The 7,206-nt window shown below is 46.0% G+C and overlaps 3 non-coding genes across 3 annotated transcripts; all 3 read right to left on the bottom strand.

The window, feature by feature from the left end:
• Positions 1–5,731: 5,731 nt before the first annotated feature.
• On the bottom strand, positions 5,732–5,804 carry TRNAV-AAC (transfer RNA valine (anticodon AAC)). Its single transcript has one exon. It is a non-coding gene; the product is annotated as a tRNA-Val (tRNA).
• A 454-nt stretch (positions 5,805–6,258) lies between these two features.
• On the bottom strand, positions 6,259–6,332 carry TRNAN-GUU (transfer RNA asparagine (anticodon GUU)). Its single transcript has one exon. It is a non-coding gene; the product is annotated as a tRNA-Asn (tRNA).
• A 346-nt stretch (positions 6,333–6,678) lies between these two features.
• Positions 6,679–6,750, bottom strand: TRNAE-UUC (transfer RNA glutamic acid (anticodon UUC)). The gene has a single exon. It is a non-coding gene; the product is annotated as a tRNA-Glu (tRNA).
• Positions 6,751–7,206: the final 456 nt, after the last annotated feature.

Raw genomic sequence — 7,206 nt, 5'->3', positions numbered from 1 at the left:
TGGCACTTATAAGCCTCAGCAAGGTAACACCTCCCATGTAGTGGATGTAGCCTAGGGCCCCTCGCTATATTAAGCATAACTCTGGTTGGATCACCTGAATTAAATGTTGCACTACAATGATTAAGGCAGATATTTACAGAGCGTGTACCAAAGACACCTGCCTCCAATGTTCCCTCTAATGTTACGAAGGCTGTGTGCGGCAAAAGAATTTGGCTGTGCAACTTTGGAAGGAAATTAACATTTTTGTGCGTCACTTATATATAACTGGAAAATGACGTTCAGCATTTGTGTTAACTTTACTTCAAAATGATATTAAACATTTAAAACACAGCACACAATGTAGTTAATAGGTGAAACAAACATTATCTGAGTCCACAACTGCAAAAAGAGACCACTGCTGCTTTGTGCGCTCTGTTGTAGTGTCTGTGCGCATGCTCGGCGAGCTGTGTGCGCGCGCACACGCGCACAGCTTAGAGGGAACACTGCCTGCCTCAGAAGTCTGACAGGACACAACATCACAAATAATCCATACAACAAACTCACACGCTCTCTCAATGCCTATCCTTCATGCTCGTAAATATTGTATAATCTTGACAACACCAGATTAACCATTATTCCCTTTTGCATTACAGTTAGTTTGTAAGGGGGTATATTTTAATGCCGATTAGGCGAGCAGTGCCTATTGCTCGCCGTCAAAGCCCGCCCTCAGTACTCAACTGACCCCCTGCACTCAGTTTCCATCTCGCAATTTCAAAAAGCAGGGTGGAAATGGCGTATGCGGATGTCAAAATGAGGAGGCTTGTTGGCTATATGCAGGGGGCTTGCTGCATTAGCTGCAAACCGCGCCGTTAGGGGGAATCTTCCCCGTCCTCTGAGGGGGGACAATTCTCTCAGATCATAGAATATGGTGAGGAAGGCTTGTTTTTTTGTCAATCCTCTGCAAAAATAAGCCACCCTTGCCGGGTGGCTTGAATGCACCCCATAGAATCTGGGCCGTGAGTTTTTAGAGCCCCACACACATACATGTGTGCATGCCCGTCACCAACCATTCAATTGTCTGCTGATGGGTATTCTAACAAATTTGCCAAGTGTCCAATTTGGATGCCCAAATGACTCTCTTCACGTTGCGGCTAGCACTCTAGTGGGATTTAGCCATTTGTGTTTCCAAACAAGTCTAAAGTGACTGGTAATATGCAGTTATTGGCAACCATTAAACAATTGGATTGCCCACCATTAATCCTGAAATACCAGCTAATAAAAATTATTGGGAGTGTCTTTTCACACAAGCCATTAGTACTGTACCTACCATGTACAATAAATGTATATGTATAGATCATAAATATTTAGTATATTAGTGGTTATATTTGGCAGATTTATTAAGCCTGGTGAAGTGATAAACTGTCAACTTACAGACTACGTTTGAATGACTGTTAGGAACCTATTGGCTGGTACTTTATCACTGGACACTTATCACTACACCAGGCTTAATAAATCTGCTCCTCTATGCCTGTTATAGGGCCTTAATACAACAATGAAGAACAAAATATTACCTGAAATGTGTCTGGTTTTCCTGGAGCTAAATATTCAGCTTTGTATACTTTTTAAAGTTTTTTTGTATTGACCACAAATTTGTCATACAGTTGTGCAGTATACATGCATGGACTTCTTAAAGTGCTGGTAATTTGAGCAGGGCTGGCCAAACCGGTCCTACCAACGGGTCACATTTTTCAGACCACCCAGCCGGTGCACAGCTGTAGTCATTAACGGTAACATTTTCAAACATGTTCCGTATTCATTCCTAACTGACACATTCTACAGATCCACAGTTTGGAAAATATGAACGGTCGGTAGATCTTGAGGACAGGTTTGACCACCCCTGAAGTGGACTGTACACTAGATTTCTCTGTCACCTGAGGCCACTTTAACTGAAGACAGGGTTTGTTGAGTAGGTGGTAGATGCTCTTCAAGGGAAATACTAGTTTCCCTTGAAGCCACCTATTCTATTCTCCCTCTATGGGGGTCGTGGACCCCCACAAGGGAAAATAGAGGGTGGCCGTCGGGCACCCGGCTGTCGGTGTTTTGACGGTCAGGATCCCGATGTCGGGTAAATGACTGTCGGGATCCCGACTGTCAGGACCGCATCTGGCACCCGTGAAAATGACTACTGAAATAAGTACACATATTACTACTTGTATAATATGACAACTGCTAGCTTAGTTTGAAGCATTGCATTTAGAAATACAGTCACCATCTTGCACATACCTGTTAAGATTTATATTTTGATATCTTACAAATACCCAACAAACTTTTCAGAAATGGACAATGTGATTTTTAACTATTTAATTATTGCTTTGTATCCATGTGTATCCCCAGATGGTTTCTTCCTTGGTAAATGGTATAATGTCACCAGTGGTTTTGGGTCGAGTTTCTGATTGTCTCTCTGCCATCTCATCTTGGATGTCTTGTCGCCAACTCAAACTTAATATTTCCAAAACGAAATTACTTATATTCCCGCCAACTAAGAACAGTTACCATCCTGACATCTCCATTGCTGTTGACAACTCGATAATCTACCCTACCCCACAAGCTCGTTGCTTAGGGGTCATCCTCGACTCTGAACTGTCCTTTCTTCCCCACATTCAATCTGTCTCCAAATCATGTTACATGCATCTAAAAAACATATCCAAAATACGACCTATCTCACACAAGACACTACCAAATCTCTTATCCATGCACTCATTATATCCTGCATTGATTATTGCAATAGTCTCCTAACTGGTCTTCCCAAGAACAGACTCTCACCACTGCAATCAATTTTAAATGCTGCTGCTAGGCTGATCTTCCTTGCAAGACGCTCATCGTCTGCTGATCCGCTCTGCCAGTCCCTCCATTGGTTGCCTGTATATTACCGTATTTAATATAAAACACTTCTACTTGCTTATAAAGCTATTAACCATACTGCACCAGCATATATCTCTGCACTTATCACAAAATATCTCCCATCTCGACCACTACGCTCTACACAAGGTCTGCGTCTCTCTTCTGCACGGATCACTAGCTCCCATTCATTATTACAGGACTTTTATCGGGCTGCTCCCATCCTATGGAATGCCCTTCCACGCACATTAAGTCTCTCCACCAGTCTCCAAACTTTCAAGCGTTCCCTGAAAACTCACCTCTTCAGGCAAGCCTATCATATTTAAGTTCTACATGCATAACCCTCCGAGGCACTTATGTATTATATAGCTTCCCTTCTGGACTTGTAACTACTATGCTATTACTGGTGCCTGTCCTTATGTTTCCCCCCTATATCCCTATAGATTGTAAGCTTGCAGCAGGGCCCTCCTACCTCCAAGTCTGTCTGTTGTTACCCAGTTTTTCTTATCACTGTCTACTATTGTAAAGCGCAACGGAATCTGCTGCGCTATATAAGAAACTGTAAATAAATAAATAAAATAATAATGTTCTGGGTAGCACCATCTAGTGGGGAGTGAATGATAACTATAACGGTTCCAGCTGGTGGCACAAGATAAAAGCTTGCAGTCATATTTGAGGTTGAACTGATGTAGTGTAGATAGATTTTTGGAGATTGAGTGGAAGTTGGAGCTGATTAGGCACAATGTGGTTTGGTGAAGGGTGGGTGGGGCTACCTGTGACACCTGATGCCAAGAAGATGAGGGAAAGAATAAAGCCTCCCTGTATGGTTCGTGCATGTAGCAAAACCGAATGGTCCGGACCACACATGGAGGCTGTAATCCCTTTTCCACGTCCCTTGTGAAAGCTATCGCATGCATCCCCCCGGAACACTAAAAGCTCCGGAATGCAGAGTTTGATGTCCATTACGGTGTTCCGGGTTATACATAGTCTCATAGTATACAGCCTTTCTGTATGATCTGGACATGCGGCAAAAAAGAATTAAACAGTCTGGACCATATTATGAGGCTGTAATCTCTCTCCCCATCTCTCACCCTTTTGCCCCCCTATGGGTCCATTTATCATTTAATATTCCGACTTCCGGTGGGGCCGGGGATGGTCGCTTGCACGTGGAGCTCTGATGCCCCATCCATGAAGCTCCACTATCCAGCGTGGTTGTGGTGGAGCCCACCCCCTGCAGCGACGAGCGCCGCAAACCGCTGGAGCAGCAGCGGGACGGTCAGGTCCATCAGCCTGTGGGCGGGCGCCCCCCCCCCCTGCCGGGGTTGGAGAGGAAAACACACTGGGAGCTCAAGCTCCATCCACGGAGCTCCCATCCCCCGGCCCCCCAGCCCCACTGCGGGATCGGAAGCTGAGACGGCCACCAGGAGTGAAGAGGAGAGAGGGCCGGGATCCCCCCAGGCAGCGGCAGTCTGGCCTAGCGGAGGCCCCACACAGAGATCTGCAGGCGTCTATCCCGTGACCCCGGGACCAATGGTGGTAGAGGAGGGGAAGCTACGGGAGGGCACCAGCAGTGCCCTCAGGAGACATTGTAGCATGAATCTTAGCCCAGGGAGGGCCCAAGTCCAGCCCCAGGCCTCACTGACTCTCTCTCCCCCACCAACTCCAGCCCCAGGCCTCAATGTCTCTGCTCAGGCCTCAGTGACTCCCAGTATCTGGTACGGCAGCAGGACCATTGTGGCTTTTAACCAATTCAGTGTACAAGGCACTGCATGAAGGTAGGCAGGGGCGGATTGGCCCGCCGGGAAACCGGGCCATTTCCCGATGTCCCGGTCCAGATTTCCATCTTGCTGGGCCGCCGACCGTGCTACCAGGGCTAGTGCTATGAGCCCTGCGGTGCGGCAGCCATATTTGTTTTGGGCTATCCTGCCCTTCTTTATGACCAGGCTGCGGCCGCTGGTCGGTGTCGTCAGACAGCTACTTTAGCCTGGCGGTGCGGCGGGTGACTGGTGCCTGGTAAGTAACACTCACACACACACCCGGGCAGTAGCGCGCCCTCAGCCCCCCCTCCCCCCCACCCCAGGCAGTAGCGAGCGCACCCCAGCCCCGGGGCTGCTTTGAGATTGTTCCCGGGACGGATTTCGCTGCCAATCCGCCCCTGAGGGTAGGGTTTGGGTAAGACCTGGAACCGGACAGTACCAAGGAACGGGTCTGGGGGATGCTTGTGCGGAGGCTTGTCCCTATCCGGTTTTTACTTAAGGTACCCATACACAGCACAATTACTTGATTCAATTGCTCATCGAACAGCTCAAAAAGTATGTACTGCAATTGTACCGCTGTGTATGGGCGGGTGTGGTATAACACCCTGATGTCGGGATTCTGACAGTCATTAGCCCAACGTCAAAATCCCGACTGTCCTGGCTCAGACAGCGGGGGGAGCGCAACGAAGCCCCTTGCTGCAGGCGTAGTGCGCTCACTAGCTATTTTATTCTCCCTCTATGGAGGTCGTGGACCCCAAGATGAAAAATACCCGCTGCCCGTGTGTCAGGCTTTTAGCAGTCAGTATTTAGACTGTCGGTGAGTCCTCCAGCACCCGTATGGGCACCTTTAGGCCAATGATGTGATATACCCTTTTTACTATGTATTACCACAAAGTAAACCGTTTCTCACAGTATATCATAAACAAATGATAAAACAAGCTTCTTGAAAATGCTTTTGTGTACTTTTAAATTGTTAGCACACTTGTATGTATTACCCCTGTGATAAATGTATTCTGGAGAGATACGTAATTGTTTATGGATACAAAGTATAAAAGCAAATAATAAAACTATGCTTATTTTTGCAAAATGTCAAAACATGTTTCCGCCCGGTTTCGAACCGGGGACCTTTCGCGTGTTAGGCGAACGTGATAACCACTACACTACGGAAACTTCCTGCTAACATGGGCTGGCAAAGCTGCTCATATCACAGCTTATTCCTGTTTCTGTCTGAGGCTATATTCAGTATTAGGTTGTGTTTATTGTGCTATTGTATCAGCTTGGTGCATGCTGCAATACCAATACTCTCTTGGAAGTGAAATAAGCCAGTAACAATATCACAATGATATACTTTCATATACCAACTACCTCTAACATTATGTTCCAACCACTAAGCCGTCCAACATAGTATTAACTATAGAACTCTATGTTTTTTTTTAGCTCATACCTTGTTGCACAGATGGGACATTCAGGGGCGCACATAAGCCCACATTAGCTCCAGCCTCAGGGCTGCTGGTTAGAGTATGTATAGAATATATATGGACTAGCTAACCTAATAATTATCCTACACGCATATTATGCATGTGAAAAACGCACGCAACCACTACAAATAAATAAAAAGATCACACGTCCCTGGGTGGGCTTGAACCACCAACCTTTCGGTTAACAGCCGAACGCGCTAACCGATTGCGCCACAGAGACTGCGTTATTTTAACTGCTCTGGTTGCGTACTAGACGTTCAATAATACAATCTCAGTGACTCCCAGGAACGCAGCGTTAACGTACGATGCGTATGACGTAAGACGCCTACGACGCATGACGTATGATGCCTATGCCGATATAAAACCGACGTGTAGAAATTATGAATTTATTTAAAGAAACAAAATAAATGAGTAGAAAATTAGACATATCCAATTGCAAACTTCATTTATTATGGAATGAGTTAGTTGCTTATTTTTATCCAATATGTAAAATCATAATCTCCGTTACTGTTAATGGATTATTAAAGTGATAATAATAGTAAAAGGGGTCAAAAAAAAATTGTAACTTCCCATACCGGGAGTCGAACCCGGGCCGCCTGGGTGAAAACCAGGAATCCTAACCGCTAGACCATATGGGAGGCTGATGATGAGACAGCCCTGCCTCTGCCTCTATTCCTGCAATGGTCATAATGATATCATGCATATTCATGTGCACTGGGAGGTTCTCTCATCTCTAGTGTATGCTGAGCCTTTGTCAGTACACATCAGATGAGAGCTGCAGTATATACAGCTGGAAACGGTGACATTTATCTGCCAGTATCACAAACATGTTAAAGTTTGCTGAGGCTCTATAGAATGTCAGCTGTTACAGTGGGAGTGAGAACATATGTTTTTTTCTGGTGATAGCAGGCACCCACATTCACCATCCTCCCTCAGAACCTGGAAACCTACACACAGCTCCGAACCAGTATACGGTCATAAGGTCGACTTACATTGGGTCGACCACTGAAGGTTGACGTGGGTTAGGTCGGCACTTAAAATAGCTCAACATGCTTAGGGTCTACGTTGTTGGAGTGTCGACAAAAGCATTAGGT

The sequence above is a fragment of the Crinia signifera genome, chromosome 2 (genome assembly GCF_055691185.1).
Source record: "Crinia signifera chromosome 2, ASM5569118v1, whole genome shotgun sequence".
NCBI lineage: Eukaryota > Metazoa > Chordata > Amphibia > Anura > Myobatrachidae > Crinia > Crinia signifera.
The sequence above is the reverse complement of the archived record's forward strand: the minus strand, read 5'-3'. Positions and strand labels throughout refer to the sequence as shown.